General features: G+C 39.0%; 1 protein-coding gene across 3 annotated transcripts in view; it reads right to left on the reverse strand.

Annotated features, from left to right (window-relative positions):
• The window catches only part of FAM135B (family with sequence similarity 135 member B), a 223913-nt gene that overhangs the window by 40920 nt on the left and 156524 nt on the right, over window positions 1-26469 (reverse strand). The gene's annotated exons all lie outside the window — the stretch shown is intronic.

The raw sequence follows: 26469 nt of genomic DNA on the forward strand, positions 1-26469 counted from the left end.
TGACCCACAGAGAAACGGCTGATGATAATTGAGGGAGCTGGTTGTTCTTGGAAGGTTGCAAAACCTCCAGGTTCAGCACGAATCTATTTTTTTTCTTACTATGGAATATAGAAAAAAGGAGCATAAAGCAACGCTGATGGAAACAATAGAAAATTGGAAGTGGGTTGATATACAATGTCACGAAAAAATGTCCTTTTTTATAATCCACTGCTGGTTTTTTTAGGCAAAAATTACTCTGCCATTTAAATGCTACACTGACGAGAAGAAGGAAAAATATGAGATAATTTCATAGTTTATATCAATACTATAACATGATATTGTTGTGCAAGACTACACTTTAATAGGTCTATTTTCAGCCGTTCTTGGCATAGATTATTGTTTAAAACTAAAAATAAAAAGTAATAGGAAAATGCAACTGCAAGTGCACTCAAAAAATGTGTGAGTTAAAGATGCTGAAAATCTGTTTTAAATTCTTTAGTGTTTGCCCTTATGGTGTGCTTTCAAATTTGACCTCAGTTGAATTCATAAAAATTCTTAGAGACCAGACAGGTTTCAGGAGAATATACTTTGCAAAGATTTACGCAGTAGTAGAACGTGAATGGGGAAAGAACCATTATAAAAAAAAATCATAAAACCAATTCATTGGGCACTATATGTTCGCAGCGTAACTTGGTCACTGTTATAGAAATTTAGAATAATTTAGGCTGGAAGGGACATCTGGAGATCATCTAGTCCAACTGCCTGCTTGACACAGGTCTAATCAGATCAAGTTGCTCAGAGTTGTGCCCTGCTGAGTCTTGAACATCTCTGAGGAAGCAGATTCCACCACCTCTCTGGGAAACACGTTCCAGGGTTTGACTGCCTTCACAGTCATTTTTTTTCCCTTATATCAAGTCAGAATTTCCCAGGTTTCAACTTGTGTGTGTCGCCTCTCATCAGACAACACCTCTCATCCCACATGCCTTGCAAAAACAACAGGCACCTGGAGTCATTGCCTTACTAATCTGTCAGCTGAGGATTTTAAATACGAACCTAAAATTGTTTATTTACTGTAAAGACAACTCTAGGATTGATATCACTGTGGGGATTTTAAATGTGTGAATAGCAAGAGCGTATGTATGGGGGATTAGACTGTTTTTTTAGCAACAGAGACAAGCCACCTCATTAATTGTTTCAGAGCTCTAGGGTCCTCTGGAATCAAGAGAAAGAGCAGAGCCTTGGCCATCATTTTAGCCATACTCTATACAATTCAGTCTGGATCCTCATTTTGGAAAAGGAAGTGCTTTAGAATGGAAGAAGTATGGCTAGCAAATGGTACAGTCCGAAGTGATGTTGGTTTTCTGCATAAGTAGGATCATACTGAGTCCACACAAGGTGTTCCTTCTGCTCCCTCCTTAAAGGAGTGCCATCTTCTAATATTAAGCACTAAGCACTAAGATGTATTTCTCATAGAAAAAGGTTCCAGTTTTATACCTTCCTCTTTAAGAGAAAATATATAAGGAGAAAGATTGTCAAATATCTTCATTAAAAGCAAACAATACGAAAATTCTGGGCTCTGAGACAAGGACTCACGCATGCAAACTTAGATACCTATTTCTGAGCTACCACCTCTGTTGAGAGATGGAGAACTGATAAAGAAAAAGACATTGCTGGGGAATGATTGTTTTCATCATAAAGCTGACATCTAAAATCAAGGAACTGAACTGCGGCCATTTCCTCCCATTAATTATGAAGGAAGCATAAGACAACTGACCATGTTCTAAACTGTAGACACAGAATAATCAGGAGCGCTGAGTACAACCACAACAGACAAGAAAAATTTCCTCTAGCATTGCTGTCCATTGAAATGTAAACTTTCTTCAAATTACTGTAAGATATGGATCATATACGCGTGTGCATAGAGGGCTGAAAAGATTGCTCCCAGATCTCCTTTCTCTTCCTGTCCCGTCTCTCTAGGAGGAATACCTGTGCCAAAGAAAGGTGCTGTGCTTTGAGAATATCGTTGCATGGTGGGAACAGCACTGCACAGTTGCAATTCAAGGCAATGCCAAACTGGCACAGCCCAGGCCATGTCGTGGGTGAGTAAGAGGCCATATCATTAAGCTGAAGGATTTTGATGAAACTCTATTAAATGGCAACTGACTTTGAAACCCTATTGTTTAATAGGAACATCCATCCTAATTTGAAAAATCATCACGTCAAGGTGGAAAGTGAGCGTGATAGGAAAAAAGACATGAAGCTCCAAATCTCTGGTCCTTCAGTGACTTAAAGACATTACTGCTCTCAGGACTGTTTCTTTGGAAAGTTGTCACACACATAGAGGAGGCAGAGCAGGACATAGCAGCGATTATTAAACCCACCTCAGGGACAGTTTAAGCTAATGTGAACTGAGGTCTGTGCATCCTCATCTGCAGGGATCCCAGCAGGGCAGGCATCTGTCAGATGATGCCACTACAAACTGCTGCAGCTAAATCAGCTTATCTGTCACCGTTCAGTTATCTGAGAAATGTCGAGAAATGTCTTCCTTTGGGATGGTCTGAAGAATGCTAACCTTCCACATTTGTTATTTTAATTGCATCTTCTTCTGTGCATTTATTTAGGTGGTCCCCCATTTCCTAGGTTATAGCCTGAAACAGAGATTCAGTCTACAATACTAACAAATCAAGTTCAGTAACAAACATGGTACATGTTATTCTGAGGAAAAGCACTGCCATAAAACTATCAGTCAGGAAAACCAGTAGCTGTGACCCATTAAACAGCTCGAAAATGTTCAGCTCTCTGGGTTTCTTGAATCAGGAGGACAGATATCTTATATTCCGAAGAGTTTACTTCTGATCAAGACAAAATTATCAAAAGAAAAGTTCATACCGAAGCTGACAATGCCAGCTTGTGCAAAGCATGATGGCTGCCCTGGCCTTGTGACATCCATTGTAAAAAGTACAGTTAGTTTCCTTTTGTAAAGAACCTCATGACCCTTTAAATTAATTCCTTTGTTCTACTGTTATTTTAATCTCATTAGTTTGTAGGTAGACAGATTTTTCTATGCTAGTTGTAAAATGCACCTGCACTGATTTCCTTTTCCATGACCTTATCTGTCTGTAACAGTAGACTGTATCTCCGGCTTTTGCCATTTTTTACTTCTGAAAACGTTGGGAGCAAATGAATGCCTGACAAACCTTCATTTCAAGACGTACCACCTAAAGGTACTCTGATAGCAATGATGGATGACAACACAGAAGCTAATAGGACTGACACCAGAGAAAAGTATGACTTCTATTGTGCCAACATCAACAGAGGCAAAACAGATCAAGAAAAACAAGACATGATGGTAAAAAACGAAGTCAGGAAAACAATGCAAACAACTGCAAATAATGCGGATAATTGCAGACTCTGCAATGATTTGTTTTGAGAATTGTTGGGGTTTTTTTTCCTGTGTGTTTGAAAGAACATCATCTGTATTGATCCCAGATGAAAAAAAAAAAAAAAGTTGTCCCATTAGCTGACAAATTAGATTATTTTCCAGAATCTATCTGATGAACTCAGCTATGGGATTCCTTTTCATGTTGAGCAAGTTACCGGTAGGGAGGCAGGCATATTATCAGGACTGAACTATTTCTGTGAGTGCTAGATTTGAAAAGCTGGAGACAAGGAAGTCGATGAGGTTGCACCTTGTGTAATTTCTGACAGAAAATGTTCTTTTGGTGTGCTCCCAGACTAGAAGTGAGGTATCAAACTGCATGTATTATACTGAAAGTAGAATCATAGAATCATTTAGGTTGGAAAAGACCTTTAAGATCATCGAGTACTACCATAAACCAAGGACTGCTAAGTCCAGCACTAAACCATGTCCCTAAGTGCCATGTCTACACGTCCTTTAAATACCTTCAGGGATGGTGACTTAACCTCTTCCCTGGGCAGTTGTGGGACACAGTGTCAAAGGCTTTACTAAAGTCCAAGTAAACAACATCCACAATCTTTCCCTTATCCACCAAGTGGGTCACCTTGTCATAGAAGGAGTAGTTTAGTCAAGCAGGACCTGCCTTTCATGATGACTGGGCCTGATCACCTGGTTGTCCTGTACGTGCCATGTGATGGCACTCAAGATGATCTGCTCCATAACCTTTCCTGGCACTGACGTCAGACTGACAGGCCTGTAGTTCCCCGGATCCAAGTGAATGTGACATTTTCTAACCTGTAGTCAACTGGCAGCTCCCTGGTTAGCCAGGACTGCTGATAAATGATGGAAAATGGCTTTGTGAGCACATCTGCCAGCTCCCTCAATAACCTCGGGTGGATCTTATCTGACCCCATAGACTTATGTATGTCTGAGTGGTGTAACAAATGCTAAACATTTCTTCTTGGATTATGGGAGCTTCATTCTGCTCCCTATGTCTGTCTTCCAGCTCAGGGGGCTGGGTATCCTGAGAACAATTGTCTTAAAGACTGGCAGCATATTCCCATTGGAGCCCTGTCTGGGAAGTTGAGTCAGTCGTGGTGGGTGCAGAGTTTAGGAGGACGGGGCCTTCTGCCAGGTGGATACCACGGGTCAAGCCAGCAGAGTTACAGCGCCCTTCCCGTGCGCCCTTCCCATGCAAACTGGAGCTGCTCACCTCGGCAACTGGTTAAATGTAAAATACTTCATAGTTCCTTGCTTCTCAGTGGTGAAATAGAGAAAACAATTACCCTAAGTGTCAGCTGAGGACACATTATATCAAAAAGGATATATCATTTAAGGTATGTTTGCAGGGTGTAATGAAGAATCATGTACATATAGCCTTAATTTCTCCATTTCTCAGTTTACTGAGCAGTGATGCATAAAGAAAAACCTAGACAAATGGCAGATAAAACCAACTGCCTGGTGTTTTGGAAATTTCAAGGCTTTGGTCCAACTTGATCATGTTCTGCAAAGCTAAATCCCAACACTGGACTGTGATTATCCCTTGTCCACTCTCCTCTAGTACGTTCTCCTAGATTTACCCAGCCAAGTAAAATAGCCTACAAAATCAACAACTCCAAACAAACTAAATATTCTTGACAATATCACTGCTGAATACATTTAAATAAATCAGCCTTTTAAATGAATAGGTGTCCTGTGCAATGGTCTTTTCAGTCAATAGATTTCTCCTATAATTAAAGTATATTACTTTATAAATGTACTTTTCCTTTATTAGAAGAGAAAGGAAAATTACTTGAGAAAAGCAAACACTGTAATTAAATTAGGTTCATGCCAATTCATTATTCAAACGCAGAGAACAATTTGTGAATATCCACTTCCAGTGTACTAAATCCATCTAATACCAAAAGGCATCAATTGGATTTTACGCTTTGTAATATACAGTAAGTTGCTTGTATTTGTTTTGTATTAGAGTAATTTCACAAGCTACATTAACTGTGTGCAATATTGAACAATAGCACTAACAGTTGGTAAATTACACCCTTTACATTTAATCCAATTCAAAATGGCATTTCATAGTTCAGATTCAAATTCAAATTGCTTGTGAAGAATTTTAAGTTACTAAAAAGCCCTTCCAGGCTAAGTAGACAAGATATGCAATCTCCAGTGGTATTTCATATATAGCAGAACCAGCTCACCCTGCCTACTTCTGGTGAAGATCTAGAGAACTGTTAGAAACAGGAACAAATCCCAGCATCCTGAGACGAATGCAGTTTCTCAGAGCACAGTGTCTTCCCATTTGTCTGCATGCCCATATTGGTCACCTAATATATAAATTTTATTCTAGCTTTGAACCAACTGACCAAGGAGATTCTTCATCTGTACTTTGGAGGCTGTTTTCTAAGATAGGAGATTTCCTGCTATTTGGTGGCTGGAAATGAAATTATAGCTATGGCTTGAGTTAATAATTAGTGTTTACACCCCATTATCATTTTTTGTAAAAGAAAGCAGATTAAAAGATAACAATTTCTGGTAATTAGGGATATGACTGAAGCACACGCACGCAATATTACTCTGTCACATGTGTAGGACCACAAATGGCAGAGAGGGATATTTTTATTTTAGAATTAAAGAAAAAAAAAGGCAAAACGGGAAAGGAACCAGGAATTACATCATGCCAGCTATGCTTGTTAATTACTTCACAAACATTTATATCTGTAAAGTGTTTGTTGAAAAGCAACAACCAAACAATGCAACAACCAAACAAAACCCCCCCTAATTGATTGGGATCTTTGCATCAGGTGACACTTGTACGGGACTCCAGTCTCCTGAGCAGGACAGTGGGTTGCTGCCCAGAGGATGGTGCAAGTCTCCGTTGCAAGTGTCCTTACACTGACCTTCAGCTGGATCAGGTGCGATTCCCCCAGCTGTTGTTCTGCTGAATTCCTGTACCAGCCAGGCTGTGGTCCTGTGTGACCACTCCAGCACACGCATCTTCCAGTGTTGTTAAGTATCTTAAACTGCATCTGAAACATCTCATTAATATCTCAACTGTTTATGAAAGACTGTTCCAGAAAGACCTCTGCAGGAATACTTCCTATTCACCATCCACGAGAGTCTCATCTGTGTTCAGTTTGATCACTTCTGCATCACGAACCTCTCATCAGAATGTCTGTGACAGCCAGACTGAGCACCCAGGATGTTTGTCGTCATACCAAAGCACACCAGTTGCACTGATCAGTTTTTCTAGGAGATGCTTGGAGGAATCTCTGGGTCTGACCAAAATTCCCACCCAGAAATATTCTATAGCAATGAATTAATGCTGTTTCTAATTGTTGTCACCTTATCTCAGGTTGATCCATTATCTCATCCATATAGGAGACAAACCGAGGGGCTCCTGGACCACCAGAGAATTAATGCCTAAGTGCACTGAGTGTCCATACGATCGCAGCACTGTCACCCTTCTATTCCATGACTATAACTATAGGATGAACTTGAACTTCATATTTATAACACATTTCACTTAAATTCATAGCTCTTGCCACCAATGATAAAATGCTTTATTTTGCAGAAGCTGACAAATGCTTTCAGAAGCACAATTTCCAAAAGATTCATATTACTTATATTGCAGTTAAGACAGAGACCTCCATAAAAACAGAAGGTCTTCCTACTTAGCCCTCCACAGAGACGGACAGCAAACGTAGATTTACTAAATGGCTAAACTTGTTTTAGTTTTTCATTTTTCCTGACCTTCATTTCTCTCTTTCTCCCTTAATCCTGTTTTTTATTTCTTGCTGAGTAACCAATAGTAGACCAACAGATGTTCCCTTTTCATATGACTACGCACGTAGAGGGAGATATGATATATCCTTGTTAATCAAATCAGTGTTGTGAATGTAAAATGTAAAATCTAAACCTTGAGCAGAGAGCACCAGTGGTGGGAGAAAGTTTTTATCCCATTTACTGAAACCAGTTGCATGGCGGAAATTGTTTTTGTCTTAAAGAAATTATTGTGTAAGTACGCTAAATTGAACTCTGAGAGAAGACCAAAGAGGCAAAGAACGTCTTATGAGCCCCAAAGTAGTTCCTATGTCAGAAATTACATGGAATCCAAAGGAAAAAAAAGAACCTTGATTATTTAAAATTAATTAGTTTCAATGGGAACATTTCATGAGAAAAACAGGAAAAAAAAAAGAAAAATAATGCATAAATATATATCATATATATAAAAAAAACCTATATGTATACACACATGTGCGTATATATTTACATTTTCGTACAGCTGTGAAAAAAAACCCAAACCAAAAAAATTCCCTTTCATTAATTCACTCATCAATTGAAAATAATTTCTAGATCCCCGTGCCAGACAGTGAAAAATTATTGGCAAATCTGAAACCACACCATAGTTCAAAGACATGAAAGTCCACAGTGGCCAACTTGTGGATGCCATCCTGCGGTGACATACTGTTTCTCCTTAGCCTGGTTTCCGCAGCAAACACTGCATATTCAGTCCTCCTGTCTGTGTATGTGTCACTCTGCCAGGGCTGATGGCAATTTTTCTAAATGGTGACTGAATTCAACCTTCTTTGAGAAACAGGAAAAAGTCCCCAAGAAAACTAAATGCCTAGAGGTGTCATGAAAATGGGCAGCCAAGAAAGAAAAGGGACTTTAAATATTTGTCTAACAGAAAGACTGTAGACTGTATATAAGAGGCATGGTACACAAACCTTGATCCTATCTGACAGAGACACAATACTTCTCAGTGCTCTCCGTTTGTCAGCAGCAGAGCTGTGAACACAAACTTTCTTGAGGGATGGGTGACAACCACTTAAGCCAGCTCCTGTAAACTTCATTCTTCTAATAACCACTAACAGGAAGACAACGTGCTTATGGGACAAACAGTGATGGAAAACTGGGGAAATGAAGGATCTTCCATCAAACAAAGCGAAAGCTAGAAACAAACGTGAGATAAACAGATATATTGGACTAGGAGGCACTTGAATGTGCATATTCTATCAATGTAATAAACTGCCTTTCTTGTATTGATTTACTAGTCTGTTATATGATATGATGGTTCATTACCCAAAGCTCTAAAATAGAATAAAAAGAAAATCACTGTATTATATTTACCTTTGATTTATATGACACTGGTAACACTAATCAAAAATGTCCATAAAGGACAATAGTTAGAAAGGCATTGACAATATATGGAACGATTTATGTTTCTCACTAAATCTGCTATGTAAGAAAATGGTATTTCATAAATACAAGATGCAATTTGACATTTATATTAAGTCTTAGAGTTACTTTGTCAAAATCACTGGGATGATAATATAGTAGTAAAAATATGTGAGATTGGAGTCAGATTTTGGGACAATTTACACTTTGTACAAAATTAGCAGGAAGAAAGTATTTGACAGGAGACCCTCAAAAAACAGGAACCATTAGGTTTGAAAAAGAGCCATCCTCTGAACAGGTAGTAGAGAATTATCTTTGTCAGCTCTAAGCGTTCTGTCTTAGGGTTTCAATACTGTAAGTTATTGTTGAAAACACAAGCTGTAGGTTTCTTAATTACAAGTGGCTGAGAAAGAAGAAGTGGTCGAGAAAGTATTTGACACGAAAATTTCCATCTAAAAATAGCATTCTAGTAAAACAAAAATGCTTTACAGGTCACATTAAGGTTTCCCTCAAAGTCCTTCTAGGAGAAAAATCTAGTAAAACACTGATAAAATTCCAAATGTTGACACTCTTAGAATAAATTGATTTTTCATTTCAAATACAACTTCTGGCTTTTTTTTTTGTTTTCTTTTCCATCAAGATCATGTTCAGATAGCAGTATATCATACAGTTTATAGGCCCAAAACAAAACCAAGAGCTTTCTTCTATGCACAGGTCTTTTTGTCTGTTGTGGCTTTTCCCCAGATTTTTCTTTTAGGTGACATTTCACAATTTTTTTATTTCTGTTCATTAGAAATGAAGCCAAATTCTGAAATCTGCTCAATTTGTATGAAATCTCTTTCCCACATTACTTTGAAAACTGAACGTGATGTCTAGAGGTCAAGTTACATCCTAATATATCATCACAAGCATCTACAATCATGATGGCTCTTCATGTAAAAGGACACATAGGGTATTCTGTAGAAGTCTTAAAAAGTTCTGACGATGATGAGTAAGAAGGGAAAAAAATTACATTTCCTCCACCTGATCTCTAGGGTTATACATCACTATAGGGAAAATTAAAGCCATAAAAAGATGTCTTTAGCAGTAAATTAAGCACTGTGGAAGACATCTCATGAAAGTTAGAGCAGGTGTCTGACAGGAGGCATACTTCTTCCAAGATGAGCATTGAATCATCTGGCACAAGAAAAGTCATATGCTTTCCTTTCCCTGTTGGACACATGTATGAAAATGAGACATATTAGTCCATATCTTCATCTTGTTATTATTAAGAAGCTGTGTAGGGAACATTCACAAAGCACTCTGAAGTGTATTTTGGCTAAGAAATGGTACAGCAATACTGAATAGCTATTTTACGGGGAAAAAAAATGGTTGATTTTCAAACTGTTTGACAATAATTGTTTATGCAAAAAAGGGGTCAGCTTAGACGTATAGATAGAGAGACAGACAGATATATATATAAAAGCTGGTCTTTATATGTAATTTTCCATTTAATATTTATGAATACAGACACAAACAGACACATACATATAGTGTAAATTTGACCTCCTAAACAAAGTAACACAGTGGAGGCATCAAAAAGGGCCTTAATATATTGTCCTTTCTGATTAAAGAGAGCCCGTGCTGCTCACTCACAGATAAGGAAAGCAAACCCACTCCTGTCGCTGTGATCAAACACGGGCCCCTGAGATGAAGAACTGCCTTGTTATTACACATCACTGCAGGCAGCAGGCATAAAACCAGTCAAGTTTCAAAAGGACACTTGTTAACATTTTTTTGTCCCTCCCACCTGAATGTACACACTCACACGTACGGAAGGAGATACTGCTCAGTGGCATAATGCAATTGTGCCATTAGAATTGACATTCAGGACAACAGAAAGTACTAAAAAGGTTTAGATTCAACTTTTACACATAGCAACAGGGAAGGATATGTTCAGCTGCTGCTCTGGCTGGGGCGTAGATGGCTTTATGCTAATTAATCCTGCAGGTTAGCAGCTGGTGGAGGAATTTTACTCTTTGCATCAATGTTCTGTGCTGCCCGACACTAAATACATAAATAAATAAATAAATAAATAAATAAGTGCATCCTGGGATTTTATAACATCCAAGTAGTTTTGTTTTTAAAAGTTTGCAATTAATTACATAGATGGTTATGATCAAAGCTCTAACATATACCCCAGTTTGCTTACATAGGAAAAGTAAGATTAGTTACTAGCAAAACTTTTATAGTTAGACTGTAAATGTGTCCAGCTCAGCTTATCACCCTGTACTCCCTCCATAGCACATAGATAAGCAGGCATTTTTGGAGCACAGTTCACCCCCTCGTCTTCAAATATTGATGTTATGATACATTATTCCCTAGAAATGCTCCTTGTTTTCCACAGACTGTATATGAAGGATAATTAAACTAGAAGCTCGGATGCAGACAATTCAGAGATGTGCAGAGCAGTTCCACCCCAGTGCTTACTAAAACAATAAAAGTAATTCATACAGTTTTGAACTGTCCTTTCCTAGTGATCTGTGGCATTTCAGGTCTTAGAGGTAACAGAGCTTTTAATTTATTTTACTTTTTTTAATTCTCCAGTTTTTGGAGCAAGAATCAGGATTTAATTGAGGGGTTATATTTATGTCAGCCTGGAAATACTGAAATATCAATGGCAATAAAAACAGATGAAGATTAACAGTCTCTGTTTTTATACAGTGCTTGTCATTTATAAAATCTGAAGCGTACCATAAATAAGTCAGTACCATTTTTCGTGTTTTACATTTGAGAAAACTAATGCTCAGAAAGATCATCTGGGCAACTCTTTTCAGGTTCAGGCAGAGGAAGAGAACCGCAGAGCATCCTGGATTTGAATAGATATTGTCTTCCTTCAAATAGTATGAACGTTTCAGACGTAACAGTTTGGATTCTTCACCCAGTGGTAACTGCTGACTCCAAGGAGGTGACCCCCAGCCCCAGAGTCTTTGTCTGAGTCTAGTGTGAGCTTGGAAATCCTCTAACTTAGAGCAGAAGCAGGAACTGGAGGGACCTGAGATAGAAGTGAAGAGGTGTGTTGGGAAGCAAAGGTCCCATCTTGTGTTGTCCTCACGGTGTTGCCTGCACAAGGGTAAGGCCATGGCTGATTGATAGAAAAGCCAACTGAAGATACTTTGCCAGAGCATGTGTGCTAATTTGGACCTGACAAACAAATTAGTTAAAAACAGTTCTCTTACCGATGCCATTTCTTTCATTGTGTTTGGCACAATATGCTATTAAACACAGAGAACTTCTATCACTGGATGCACCAAACTCCTTGGCTCAGTGTTGCTTTCTGATGCACAGACCCAGAGGAAATGCTCTTTTATTTAATAAAAGCAACAGCGAGGACCACAGCTTCCTTTTTAGAAATGCCAGGCTCTATTAAATACTGCCAGTCACTGGCATGGAGAAAGTGACTTCAGGCTTGGATCTCTATTCACGTCGGAGTAGAGATACAGGAATAATTGATTTTACGGTTTGACGCCCAAACTGGGAAAAAAAGAACTTGCTAGGTCAACTTAGAAAGTGAGTATTACCTTGTTCGGACTGAAATGAAACACACTTCTTTTTTTCTTTTTTTTTTTTTTTCTTTTTTAAAAGACATTTTTAATAGCAGTTGCAAGTTATCTAATTGTTGTGGCTTGACAATGTCAAGACTTGTCATTAAGCACCATAACAAACCTTGCACGCTCTCTTAATGCACTACAGATACAAATTAAAACATACCTTAAAGTCATCCGCATGTTCTGCAGCTAGATAAATTGCCATGTGCTGAACCATGCGACATAGCATAGGATGCCACAGCAATTTTTTAAGCTGGGGAACAATAGACAGTAGGATCCAGAGAGGATGTTCCTATGGAAAATATATTCCAACATACTATAATACGTGCCCATTTCACAGTTTCCCACAAAGGTCGTGGACTGAACTCAGCGATGGCATCACCCCTTCTGATCTCTGACCACAGTATTTGGGCTCTCCCGCTTGTTAGGAAAGTGGCATACCAATGGGTTACAATCTATATGAGAAGAACTAGGCTGACCCTGTGTCCTCTGCATGTCATTCAGTTTTAAGAAATAACCCAAGTTTCAGTGCACTTGTCTCACCGCTACTCCATTTGGGCTTTCGGAAATTTGGGGGGGTTTTTGCCCTTCCAAAATGTTCACTTAAAATCGCTTCAAAATTCAATACCACAGTGATAAAACATTTGATGAGTCCTATTTTTAAGGTGGAGTATTATCACTGGAATCAGAGGAAGAGGGTCCTGACTGATATCCTGCCACTGAGCACAGGATCAACTCAGCAGTCTCATTAAAAAAATCTACCTATAGCAACCAAGCTCACTTTGTTTATGCAGCAGATCACGACAATGAAAACTTAGCTTAGGCCTAGTGAAACTTCCCAACAAGCTGTGCTTGAGTTGTGAGAAGACCTTGAGAAAGTAGCACACAAAGCTGCCATTTTAAGCCTAAAAAGAACAACCACTTTGCATTCTGCTAATCTCTTAAAACAAAACCATACTCAGCTACAAATATGTCCATACGGGGAGGAAGAGTCAATTAGTTCAAACACTGGAGCACCAACTTGTTATAACATGAAGGACGGATTTTTAGTGCTACTACGGTCTGAAAAAATTGTTTCTTCTGAAGACTGTGTTCCAAATATGGACGTTAAGTAAAAAATATCAGCCAGGAAGTTATCACAGAATCATAGAATTGTTAGGGTTGGAAGGGAAAGGGACCTTAAAGATCATCTAGTTCCAACTCCCCTGCCATGGGCAGGGACACCTCCCACTAGATCAGGTCGCTCAGAGCCCCATCCAGCCTGGCCTTGAACACCTCCAGAGATGGGGCTTTCACCACCTCTCTGGGCAACCTGTTCCAGTGTCTCACCACCCTCATGCTGAAGAACTTCTTCCTAATGTCCACTCTGAATCGACCCATCTCTAGTTTTAATCCATTCCCTCTAGTCCTACCATTACCTGACATCCTAAAAAGTCCTTCCCTATCTTTCCTGCAGGCCCCCTTAAGATACTGGTAGGCCACTAGAAGGTCTCCTCGGAGCCTTATCTTCTCCAGACTGAACAACCCCAACTCTGTCTGTCCTCATAGGAGAGGTGCTCCAGCCCTCTGATCATCCTCGTGGCCCTTCTCTGGACACATTCCAGCACGTCCATATCCTTCCTGTAGTAGGGGCTCCAGAATTGGATGCAGTACTCCAGGTGGGGTCTCACAACAGTGGGGTACTTATGACCCTGGTGGTACACAAATTATGCACAAGTTAAACAAAGCAGTAAACTGAGTTAGAGAAATTTATTTGAATTGAAAGGTGAACTCATTTGTGCAGCTTATTGACTATTTATCAGAATTATATATAAGGTAAGCAGAGAGAAAAAGAACACACTGGGTGACAAAGTGGGCATGAATCCTGATCTATGGATAAATTAGATGGAGACATAAGACTGGAGTCTTTCTTTGCAAGATGTATAATAAGAAATGGGAGGAGATGGATTGCTGGTTACTCCAAGAAGTAGTATTCTGTTTCTGTATCTCTTCTTTCATGACTGATGTAAGACTTACAAGTAGAAATAGAATTTGCTTCTCAGATATCATTGAGATGAGTGTGTTGTGTTTGACATTTGGCAGAAGGGAAGATTAAAAGGCAAAGACAGGGATCCTCCTGTCCAAACAAACGAATATATAAAGAACCAGGCAGAACAAAATGCAGAAAAGGTACTAACAAGATTATAAAAAAGCAAGTTCCGCTTAAATGAGGTGATGAATTTCCTCATTTCCAGTTCACATTTTGCAGAAGAGATCTTTATGAGTTTGATGCTGACCCAATGAAAATCTGAGGAACATTATTCAAGCATCATGCACTATAAAATATTTCCTTTTTTGGGGGAACTTAGAATTAAAAAAGGCTGGAAAAAAAAGCCACCAAACAACAAAAAAACCAAACCAACAAAACCCAGGAAGACAAAACAAGATTTCTGTGTATTACAGCATTTGTCTATATTCCCTATCAAGCTAATGGCCCGAGCCTTTTCTTTAATCAAGACCCACTGCCATTAGCTGTGGGGAACCTATATCTACTGTCTTGCAACATGGCATGGTGACATCAAGAAACCAAGAAGGCTTGTGAATTATTTTAATAGAAAGAGTATAGGGACATGAGCCTCTTGGGATCTGTGATATGTTGTCATTCCTGCCTATGAACAGGAAGTTTGTAAATTGCACCATTTTCTTTTCAGACTATTTCTGTAGGTGGCCAAGACCACTTTGAAGCCTGTCATTCTACTCCCACTGGCTTGGCTTCTGAAATGACTTTTACAATAGGTATTATCTGAAAATAGTTTTCCAGTGGGTCATTTTAGTTCTTGATCACGTAGAGTCTCATAGGAGAGAAGGGATATGGTGCCAACCAGGCCCACCCAAATCTATGTATTTGAGAACTTTGCCCAGAATTCAGTATGGAGATCTCTATAATCAGAGCAGTTGCTGCCTGCTGGCTAATTACCTTTGTCTTCACAAATGGAGATAAGAATTAGAACAATCATAACATTATTTCTGATCTCTTCCTCAACTTGGTAAATTTAAACATTAGTAATGCTGTCAAACAATGGCTAAAGAGGAAATATTTAGTTATCATTTGGCAGTGACAAATTACTTCAACCTTTATGGGTTCATTTTTTTAAGCAGTCTGACATTTCGTTACTAAGGCAGATTTTTTATTTTATTGTTTCTTTCAGTCTGTTACACAGCCACGCTGCTACCAAGTAGGTTCCAATGAGTCATATGCAGGTGGGAAGAAATCATGTCTCTATTGATAGAACTATTATTTTTTTCTTATTATTTGCAGTTTTTCTTGCACATTCCCCTCTTTCTACTTGGTTCAAGTTTGACTTCTTATTTTTTCCCAAAGATGTCAGCAAAATGTGCTGGTTTGTGTAGGATCTGTGAAACTGTATTGGGAAAGAAGTCCAACAAGTTTTGTGTTTTACAACTGATCATAGTTAAGTATCAAATGTTCAATGAGGACATAGAAGTAAACAAAAAAAAGAAAACCCAAACCTAAACCTGACAGCTTCAGAAATTGCATGCCTTGAGGAAAAAACTTCCTCAGATTGCCCAAATATTGGCTTATGCCACAGCGCTCACAGTTCCCATCCTTTCTGAACAAGGACTGTAGGAATGATTGTGTCATTTTGCACAATTATGGCAAACCCTACAAAGTTCCCAGAAGCAGCTTCTGGCAATGTGTTATACCAGCTATCTTGTGGTCAATAAAACTGGAGAAAAACTGGAAAACCAATCTTTTGTTGGTTCTAAATATGCTATTTTTCAGGTTACCTGAATTTTGGCCATTCTTCTATTGTGAAAAATAATCAATAGAAGATCTCTTGCAAGGCCCTACTCAAAGGTTTGTTGTAAAACAAAGTAAGATAAATTGATTTTCATTCCCTTCCCAATTATTTTGCTGAAGATAAATTTGTATCTCGGAGAGCTCCATCACTCAGATAATTCAAGTTTTCAAAGTGGCCAAACGAGATCCATTGGCTTTTTCTCTTAGCAGTGTTTGAAAACTGGTTCTTTCTGGAGTATTACTTTATTTCAACAAATCACACCCCAGAATAATCATTTACAGTCCTGGTTACAGGCACCTTCCTTCTTGCAAACAATTATTCTGCACAAGAAATGCTCCGCTTCGGCCTAGGTGTTATATTGCTGTCTGTTTTCTCTGATGGGGGGGGATGTCTTTCCTGCCAGGAAACAGCTCAATGTCTAATGCTGTCATTATGCTGCATTCCTGAAGTCTTCGCTTATGACACTCTCAGGCAATGAATCATTTATAGCTCCTTGACATGCATGCAAACATATACCGACACACAAAGCCAATTATACAACAATGTACAGTCCTCTTTATCACTTGGGAAATCCACAATTTTTGTTTAACACTGAAACAGAAGCAATGGCTAAACAGAAACTTTCCTGGGTATGTTACTTCAAGGCAATTATATTAATTTGCTATAATTTACTGTAACAAAATGGGGAACTTTTGAATAGCTGGAGCTGTATAAATTTGCATAAGTATTACATTTTCATAGGTTCATTTTCCCAGCCCAGTAGTTACCTCCTGTATTATGCATAGTACATATAGCAGCCCTCAAGTAATTTATACTCGGAGACAATCAAATTTCATGAGCCATGAGTAGCTTACCATTTATTCTGCAGGCCATCATTTTATGGTTTTAAATAAAATACTTCTAGTGAGTTTAGTAGAGGAGAAAGAGGGTTTGACTGACAGCTCTGGAGAGTCGAACTGTATTTGTTTGACAAAAGAGACACAATATGTAGAGTAGAAACAGTGCTTTACCACCCCAAGGAACATGACTTAACACTGCTTTGGAGGTACTCTCCTGTCCTGTTCAGGCCTTCACCCTTGCTTCTCATCAGCCAACTCTTTCTACCAATGCAAGGTAGACCTAATTCCAACAGAGACGTTGCAGATTGCTTCAAGAACTAACAAAAACCTGTGAGATGACAAAGACTTTTCGTTTGAGTCATCAGAAAGCAGACATATAGTGCCTTCAATTGACTTTATGGTTTTCTCTCACACATGGAAAGAGTTTTGGAACACCCTGGGGGACCTTATTGCAGCCTTTCAATGCTGAAAGGGGGCTTATAAGAAAGATGGGGACAAAGCTTTTAGTAGGACCTGTAGCAGTAGGACAAGGGGTAATGGTTTTAAACTAAAAGAGGGGAGATTCAGACTAGATACAAGGATACTTTTTATTCTGAGGCTCTGAGCAACCTGATCTAGTTGAAGATGTCCCTGCTCATTGCAGGGGTTTGGACTAGATGACTATCGTGGTTTAACACCAGGCAGTAATTAAACACCACGCAGCCACTCGCTCACTCACCCCACAGCAGAACAGGGAAGAGAATCAGAAAAGTGAGAAAACTCGTGGTTGGGTTGAGATAAGGTTGAGATAAGGACAGTATAATAAGTAAAGTAAAAGCCACACATAAAAGCAAAGCAAAACAAGAAATTCATTCACTGCTTCCATCAGCAAGCAGGAGTTCAGACATCTCCAGGAAAGCAGGGCTCCATCACATGTAATGGTTACTTTGGAAGACAAAATGCCAGAACTCCGAACATTCCCCCCTTCCTTCTTCTTCCCCCAGTTTTACATGCTGAGCACAACGTCATGTGGTACGGAATATCCTTTTGGTCAGTTGGGGTCAGCTGTCCCAGCTGTGTCCCTTCCCAGCTTCTTGGATGCTTCTTGTTGGCAGGCCAGTGTAAGAAGCTGAAAAGTCCTTGACTGCTTAGCAAATACTGAAATAACAGTGTGTTATCAAAATTATTCTCATCCTAAATCCAAAACACAGCACTATACCATCTGCTAGTAAGAAAATTAACTCTATCCCAGCCGAAACCAGGACAACGACCTTTAAATGTCCTTCCAACCCAAATTATTCTATGATTCTATGAACTTGACAATGAGGAAAAATGATGGGAATACACCGCTGACCTTATCTGACTTACTAGAAACCAGAGGCTACAGATAAATAGTACTGCAGCTACTCTACACTTCACGACACTGGGATCGTACAGTGACTGGCTGCATGGACAGGATCAACACACCACGTCCTATTCAAATACCGTACTATAAAGCTGGGAACAGCAGAGGTAAATGTTATTGTAAAACCAGACTGGCTGGAAGCTTGATTTCTCAAGTTTTATGCCAGTTGAAGAAGTAATATAAATTCATATGCATACTGTCCATGTCCAGCTTACCCTAGATAAATCTTTAGCCCCAGCTTCTCACCCGAATACTCTTATGTCTAACTGCTTGAATACTCATGCCTTTCTCAGTTATGCAAAGAGCTTCCTTGCAGCATTGCCTAATTCTGCTCAAAAATTATTTTTTTCCCACTCATCAAAACACTCGAGTACAGGCTCTGAACATGTGACTAAGTCAAATCAACTTTAGGGGAAGTTATTCTTGTACTGAAGAGCTTCCAAAATTATTCTTATCTTGCCATGAAGCTTCAAAAAATGCTTTATCTTTACTGGCTAAACTTCTGTCTAATGTTATTCACCTCTGACTAGCAATACTTTTGAGAATCATAACACACTGACCCATCTCTATTCTCCTAGCCCATTTTTTTCTGTTTGTCGGATTGCTGAAACTTGTCTGATCCTCAGAGAACTCATGAGATCATTGGAGCAGGGACAGTCGTTTGTGCACAAGCTGATGTTGTGGGGAGTGTGCTTCTAAGTGTTCCTCCCAAGCACTGCACCAAAACTTATAATTCATATTAGCTGTGAAACTGATTCTTGGGTCGTTATGACTAGCGTGATGGCTTTGAACAGAGGTACAGGCTCTTGTTGTCACTAGAAGATTTGTTTCCACAAAACAAGACAAAGTGTTTGGAAAAAGAGGGAATCTCTTTTCTCGTTCCCCAGTCCCTGAGCTGCTGTCTGGGACACTTGCCAATAGCAAAGAGTTAGCTTCCAGGTGATGGATCTCGACTGTGCTGTTGTTGGCATCTGTGCTCCTGTTGAAAAGGCCATCAGCTTGGAAGCTATGAGACTTGATTAGGTCTCCTTTCAGGAACTCTCTCATCATCAGTCAGTGGGAATTATTGTAGTGTCCTTTAGGGCGTATGAAGACAATTTTTCAACAATGTACCACTGGGAAAAAATACCGAGAAGAAAGAAAAACTGGATCATAGAGCAGTCTATCAAAAGGTAGAGAGCAGCCAAGTCCATTTCCAGAAGTGAAGAGTAGAAAGGCCGTTCCTGCTGCTCGTGTGCTCCTTTTCAGGGAAGAAAGAAAGAAACACCTGCCTCAAGCCCACTCCTATAAAATTCCTCAGAAATCAACGCTGAAATCTTTAGAAAGGGAAAACTTTCATTGAAAGAATGTCAGTCAAGTGAATGACCGTACAAACCACATCAGTGGATTTCAGCCCTGTGAGTGGGGTGAAAAGTGAGAAATCATGGTGATGGAAGTCAAATAAGTTCTTCAGTATATAACTGTAATAGTAGCTGTGAAAGAGAAATAAATGCTCTGCGCTCAGTCTGCCTTTTACCACTCTACTCACAATTACTCTAAATTAACCATAAAATACTTCTTTTCAGTTATACAAGTCTAGGTGTGATTGACTTTTTCACAGTGGTATGCAGAGAAACAGGGAGATTTGTTAAAAGAATGCAGCAGGGAGATTTTTAAAGAGAATGCAGCAGTCTGATTCTTTCCAATACATAAGCATTGCAGAAAAATAGCAAAAAAAAAGATATGAAAAGTGGAACTTTCTATGCAGTTTCTATTGATTTTCAAAAGGAACAAAATATCAGTCCAATACGAGCAATTGCTGAGGATTTTCTACAGAAGAAGACTCCATCACCTTCCTGTCTGGAGTCTCACAAGAATCTCCAGGTAATTTCTTGACATTTTAATTGAACACCCACAGTGAAAAGATTATAAAGCTTTTTCAACATCATATTTTAGGCCTAATCCCAAGTTAATCTCAGTTTTGGACTCTACCATAATGCAGATCATTGCCTTGCTGTACCCTTCATATGACAGATCAAAAAGTAAAAGAGCCACAGAAAAGAAAGAAGCCAATGATTAAAGAAACCAGTTATTTTCACATTATTAGTTACCATGTTTTCTGCTACAGCTAGGAAATCATTTAGTTCTTTCTAAAGATCAGCCATTTATCTTCAGGCAACTGAAGATTAAAGACTTCATCAGTAATTATCACAAATGGTGCCCTGAACACACTGATTAAAGATACTTGTCATTATACCTTATAAAGAAGAGTGTATCAGCTCTCTTACTATTTCAGAATAATCATGCGTTGGACATCTGCTGGAGTCCCAGTCGCAACTATTCACCATTTGCGTAAACAAGACACTGAAAGAATCCTGTTCCTTTAAAACCAGCCATTACAAACACATGCATGAGAGATGTGCTTTCCATACCACGCTCACACCAAAGCAGAGAAGTGTGAGACAAAAAATAAAGCCGTTTCCATATAAAATTAACAATTCTGGGTGAAACTGTGATGTAAACGACACTTCTGCCGTCTGGATTAGTTATGTGGAATAATTATAAGTAAAAGCTCTTTTAAATACTGTTGTTTTGTGGGTTTTTTTGTTTATTTGTTTTTTTAGGGGTTTTTTGTTGTTTGTTTTGGGGTTTTTTTTATTTTTTTTTAAATTTTATGTTTTTAAATGTTAAATAGTATATACCAGCTATTTTACATACTCAAGTCCTAAATTGGTAAAACCAGAATCTTAACTATGCCTTAAGTTTGTAAATAGTCAGGTATTGTTTGTGAAACATCTTCCTTGGTACACAGTTACAAAAAAGAAAAAAAAAAAAGAAATTTAAAAAATGCTTGGCAACTTCACATCCCTTTAGACACACCACATCCCTTTTTTCCTAGCAGGAGACAGAGAATGTCTGCTAGTTTCAAAGGGGAAAAAAGAGAAAAATACACATTTCCCTTCCTCTAAGAGGGAACAGCAGAGTTTTAGTCTTTTGCAAAGCTTTAATTCTTTTGCAATGCTAACACCCTTTTTTTGCCTTGCCTTGCTTTGCCTGACCTTCCCTCACCTGTACCTCTGTCCCTGAGCCTTCACCTTGTCCATCCCTTCCTTCCTCCCTCCCTCTCTCTCTCTTTCTCAGGCAATTGTGTTTTAGGGTCAGGACACAGCAGATGCCTTGGGGAAAAAAAAAGAAAAAAACAAAACAAAACAAAACAAAAAACCCCACAAAATCAAAACCTAAAAAGGCAATGGCACTAAGTTAGAAAGACGGCTGCTGTGCCAAAAAATACCAAAAAAAAAAAAAAAAGAGATAACAGTAATCTCTACATTAAGGTTCCTATGTCTGAAAAGGAATTAAGTTTGCAGCTGTGTATTCCTCTTCTCCCAGCTAACCTGGGATTTCAGGGCATATTACAATTCCCACAATGGAGCCTACACGGGGTATTCTCTGATGCACACCCTTCCTTTTTCAAGAGCTGAAAAAGTGAAGTATTGTGGCCAACGACCCATAACTATACAGAAGAAAAGAAGAACAAAACACAGATGACTCCCACGTGAAATAAAATTGCAGGTTTGAATAATGTTTTGATGTTAGGCAGAAACAGCCTAGGTTTTTCATGTGTTGCTGAAAAGTCGAAAATATTAGCAAACCGTCTGTGGAAAAGAACTCTTATCATCAATGCAATTTTAATTGAATGACACTCCTAGTTCTTGTATTATGCCAGGCATAAACTTGATGTCTTTTGGGATAGGTACATCAATGCTAGATTGAAGAAGAACACTTCTTATCAAACACCAGTGCCTTATTAATGGGAAGTCATCTGATTAATCAATCTGATTACTTAGAAGTCAATTTATCTGCAGTGCAACTGCTATCCAAATGAAAATAAGATTACTGTGAGTACAGTTTATTAATAACCACCAGTATGTCATTGACTCAACTTGATTATAACACAGCAGGCATGTGATGCACAATATTACAAAGACATTAAAATGGTCTGACAACAGTGGATACAGAAGAGGTGTGTGGTACAGGGTAAGGCATAAAACTCCTGAAGTGTAAGTGACCATTCAATTTTCAGCTCTGCAAGGAAAATTTTCTTTTTATTTTATTGTAGATGTAGGATCTGTAGATATTTTTCAGCGTCCAGCTCTTATGGCTGCTGAGATCGCCTGAAAGCATGAGTCAGTGTGACGTTCAGAAACAGACCTTGTAACATCCGAAACAACCCCTTGAACTTCCTCACAGGGAAAAGCAATTTAGCAGACCCAAAGGGGAATTCAGATGTCCCTGAGGGAAACCAGTCACAAATAGCTCATGAGTCTGTTTCACCCCACTAGATGTCCCAAGCCTGCAGCAGATATGATCCTATTTTGAACATACTGTTAATATACTGTGATATATATTCCCTGTGAGTATAGGTTATGGGCTGAAGAGAGCTTGAGAAACTTCTAGCACATTTTCTTATACTGCGGATTGTCCTCTACTAGGTTTTTGACCATAAAAGCATCTTCCTTCATATTTATCTGACAACAAAAAAATCTTAATAAGAAATATCTTTGTTGTCTTAATTGTGCTTGAAAGTAAAAGCACAGTATAGGTAGAGAGAAAATATTAGAGAGGGAGGGAAGGAGAAATAAAGAAAAGGAAGACCCCTGTCTGCTGCGTAGAGTGGGAAGAAACTGGAAGACTTAAAAAAAAAAATCACCAAGGCTTAAATAGGATTAATTATTATAACTATTCTGCTAAACCAGGATATGAGGAAACTGTCAGTGGTATTCAGAATTCACTTGGGGAGAGCGAGGGAAAATGCACGTGTACAGTCTAAAGCCGCTGGCATTTAATTAGTCGCTGCACTGAGAATTCAGAACTGCAGAATGAGGAGCCTTCAGGATCTGTCATTAAGCAGTGGCACCTCAGCAGCCCAAATGTAAAAGATTAGCTCAGGAAGTGGCAAGAGGAGCTGATGATTGATATGGACTTTCTTTAGAAATGAAGGCACTCACATTTTCAGTAAGGAAACAGCAAATCAACTACATAAACTAGATGAGAACTTCCACAGACAATCTATGGGCCTAAAAATGAAAATTGTCTCTCTGATGGATCCATGTTTTATGAGGAAGAAAGAGGTAAAATGGGATGTATGACCTAGAGATGATATGTCAAGATAAGAGTCCTCTACTTTGCATTCAGGAGATGTCTGGAAAACATGACTTAGTAGTATTGACATCACATTTCTTCACAATTCTGTCTTTCCTGAAGGCTTAACACTACTGTAAATAGAGCCACTACTCTACTGAAGTTACACGTTCAAATCTTGTCTGAACCATGTGTGGCGGGTTGACCTTGTCTGGCTGCCAGGTAGGGACCCACCAAGCTGCTCTATCACTCCCTTCTTCAACAGGACAGACGGAGAAAAATACAACAAAAAGCTTGCAGGTCAAGATACGGATAGGGAGATCACTTATCAGTTACCATCATGGACAAAACATGGGGAAACTAATACTTAGGGAAATTAATTTAATTTATTACCAATTAAACAGAGCAAAATGAGAAATAAGAACAACTCTAAAAACACCTTCCTTCAGGGCACAGCCACCTGCTCCAGCGTGTGGTCCTCCATGGGCTGCAGTGGGACAACCTGCATCACCGTGGTCTTCACCACAGGCTGAAGGGGAATCTCTGCACTGGCACCTGGAGCACCTCCTCTCTTCCTTCTTCACTGACTTTGGTGCCTGCACTGTTGTTTCTCTCACAATTTCTCACTCTTCTTTCTCACAGCTGCTGCACAGCATTTTTTACCCTTTCTTAAATATGTTATCACAGAAGTGCTACGAACGCTGCTGATGGGCTCAGCTTTGGCCAGAGGTGAGTCCGTCTTGGAGCCAGCTGGAACTGGCTCTGTCAGACATGGGGGCAGCTTCCGGCGCCTTCTCACAGAAGCCAGTCCTGCTCCCATCCCCCTCTGCTACCAAAATCTTGCATCATAAACCAAATATACCACGCCACTAGCCCATCTACTCAGTATAACGAGAGCAAAGTTTACTTTTGTGAACCAGTCTGCTTTATGACTTTGTAGAAGTTATGCCAAACCTACGAAATTGAATAAATTGTGGAGGTAGTAAGTGCCTCAGACACAGCAAAACACTAATTGGCTGGGGCTTCAAGTCATACATCTCCTATACTTGAGGAAGAGGATGCAATAGGAATGATTTAGAGTTCCTGCCCGTTACAAGCTTCCACGCAAATAGAAGTATTCTGGAAAAATAATCTGGCTGCAACTATGGGGAAAAAAAGCTTTTTTTGCTTTACTCACAATAGGTAGACCTCAAATAAGGAAAGTCTCAATTGTCTGCAGTCTTACAGAGAACTGAATAATCAGGTTCAGTTCCCCAGAAAAGACTTCAGACAGAAGACGCAGAGGAGATGCATCTTAAGAGCTTAAGCCTGGCGACTTCTCAGATATGGAAAATACAGAAATGTACATGAAAAGTAGAAGGATCCAAATTCAGCTTTGCAGAGATGAAAATAAAACAAAAGGAAAAACAGGACAGACCAACATTAACCGTTTCACAGCATTTTACAACATAAAAAGGAACTAATCAAAATGCCTTTAAAATTCATTTTCTCATGTCCCGCTGCCCAGTGAAGCTCCGTCTGCCTTGTAAGACAGATATATTAATTGTTCTAGCCTAGATTTAGCCAGTTGCATCAAACTAGAGTATTTTACAAAGAAAAAAAAAAAAGTGTTGTATATCTTGAGTTAAGGTATTCAACAGTAACTAATTTGGACTTGCAGTAGGCAAGGTCCAACGAAAAATATAAACAAAGTGAGTAGAAAAGCCTGCAGTTTTCATCTAATGTCCAGACAGTGATTACAAAATTCCCCAAACCTAGACATGTCTATAGTCCAGCTGAAGTTACATTTAACAAACGCATTCAAACAACCTGGAATGGAATCTACAAATTTGTAAAGGGAAGTAAACTTGACCCAGTGCAAAGCATTGCAGCATTATAAGAAATAATATTACTCCTCTTCCTTCAGTTCCTTATGGCTTGATATAAACTCCCACACAAACCAGCAGTCAGTCACAAGGCCCTCACCTGGAGTTAGCTTTACTCCTGCAGCAGTTTCTTTTCAAGCTCTGAATTCTTATTTTTCACATTAAACCAAGAGAAATAGTCTTTGCTCATTATCATGCATCATGGATAGCATATGCAAAAAGGACATCACTGTCTATTAAATTAAAATGCTCAGATCAAGAGCAGATGTCATGACATACAGAGGTTTCGGAAGCTAAGCAAATCCACCTCCATGTGGAGATGGAGTGTGCAGCATTATATTTATGATTGTTCGGTGTGTGACATTCTGATGACCTGCAGGGTAGCAGGGTGCTAAAGCCGGTTCATGATAAAGTGCTTTCATTTTGGTATTTAATAGGTCACCTGCTAGGATAATAATTATGCTGTCACTTAAAAAAAAAAAAAAAAAAAGGAAGAAGAAAAGCCTCTAATCAAAGAAGATTAGTCAACCAGGACAGGTAGAAAATAGAGTTTGAAGCTAAGGAAAACATTTGGGAAGGAAATAAGGTTTCCTAATCGCAACGGACTAAGATTTTTCTATGGAGAGTAAAAGGAAAAATGGGAGTGGAGAGCTAGCCTTTCCATTTGCCTTCTTACAATAGAGTTTTGTCCAGAGGATAATGAAAAGTAGGAACCGCTCTCCTAAGAAACCTCTCTCTTGTGTGATGTACAGAGGTATACAGAGATTAGTCTACAAAGACAAATGCTCAAATCAGTTATTTAAATTTTTATGTTGTGACTGTCCACCAGAGAGGCAGAGGTTGAGGTCAGTTTGTTTGCCAAAAGCATACAATGACCCAATGGTTCGGATAGCAGCCTCAGGCCAAATATTCTCTCAGCCCACGTTAATTCCCTAGTAGTTCTTCTGCACGAGACGCTTTAGGCTAGCATATTTTTAATATTTATACAGAACACCTTCGACAAGAAAGGTTGGGGAAAGCTGAGGGCAGCATGTTAATCAGAACCTTTGAATCAGAGTTTCCAAACAATTTAATTTAATTCAATATTCTGGGTTGAGTTTCTAGATCTGAGGTAATATTTCTGACAAAAAACACTGCAAAGCTAACACTTAAAAAAAACCAAACCCAAACAAAACACAACAAAAAGCCCAAACAAACAAACAAACAACAACAAAAAACCCAACCCCCAATTAATCATTATTTTCAAACCAAACAACTTTGTACTAAAAACTGCACAACAAGCTCTCCTCTTCACCAGT

Source organism: Chroicocephalus ridibundus, chromosome 2, assembly GCF_963924245.1.
Source record: "Chroicocephalus ridibundus chromosome 2, bChrRid1.1, whole genome shotgun sequence".
Lineage (NCBI taxonomy): Eukaryota > Metazoa > Chordata > Aves > Charadriiformes > Laridae > Chroicocephalus > Chroicocephalus ridibundus.